Below are 1132 nucleotides of genomic sequence, written 5' to 3'. Positions count from 1 at the left end.
ATATCCTGTCCCTAGCTCACTATCTCAAGTGGCCTTACACTACTCACCCTTCCCTCAGGATGAGAGTCTCTCCCTGCAGTCTCTGCCCTCTGGGAAAAAGAACAGCTTCTGCTCTGGCACCAGCCCTTTTGTTCCCCAGCCCTCCTCTTCCCTATTGGTCAATTTTGGCTCCAAAACCTCTCAGGGGCTTCTGGGAGTTGTAGACCCAGCCTCACCTACTGCTAGCCAGGCTCCCTTGGCTTAGTAGGCCTCTGGTGGCACAGCCCAGATCATGACAGGCTCTTTTCTCATTGTGTCTTTCCCACGGCATCACCCCAAGTTATTGGGAACAACCAGCCTCGTAAACGGGCAACGTAATCAACAGATGGCTCCCATATTGCAACACTGAAGTAGCTATGCTGGATGGTTTGGGTATTGGCCATGACTTCACGTTTTCTACCCCAGCCCACAGAAACTGAAAGCTTGCTGGCACCTGCTGACATGCCGATATTCCCTCTAAGCCAGGGGTATCAAACTCATTTGTTATGAGGGCCGGATCTAGGGCTTCCAAATCTCACCAAATCGTGGTGGGGGATCCGCATGTCTTCGCAGAATCCGTGCCACGGGGACAGCGAGACGCGCTGCACCGCCATCGCCAGGACATGACGCTATGCGTCGCTCTGGCAATGGGGCTGTTTGGAGCCCCGTTGCCAGAGCGATACGTTCCGGCAAATCCTGGCAACGGCGGGTGCAACACGTCTCGCCGTCCCTGCGGCACAGATTCTGCGAAGACATACAATTCCCCGCCATTACTTGGCAGCCCTCGCTGGATCTGACATAAACGAGACCTTGTTGGGCCGGGCCATGTGCGTCATAAAATGTAATGCCAGGCAGCGGAGATATCAGCTTTATAAAAGACACAAACACAAAGGGTTTTTTTTAAACTTAAAATAAAAACCAACTCCCAATGAGCGTAAAATAGGCTTTTTAGACCTAAGGATGTGCATTTGAGGACAACCCGCACATAACTTCCCCTTTTCCAAACCAATTAAGCCATGATGACACCATATTCCATAATATTGAGTCTTGGTGGGTTGCCAGGTCTGGGTTGGAAAATACCTGGAGACTTTGGGTGTGGATCCAGGAGAGGTAG

The sequence above is a fragment of the Gekko japonicus genome, unplaced genomic scaffold (assembly GCF_001447785.1).
Source record: "Gekko japonicus isolate JY-2015 unplaced genomic scaffold, Gekko_japonicus_V1.1 scaffold5088, whole genome shotgun sequence".
NCBI classification, from domain to species: domain Eukaryota; kingdom Metazoa; phylum Chordata; class Lepidosauria; order Squamata; family Gekkonidae; genus Gekko; species Gekko japonicus.
The sequence above is the reverse complement of the archived record's forward strand: the minus strand, read 5'-3'. Positions refer to the sequence as shown.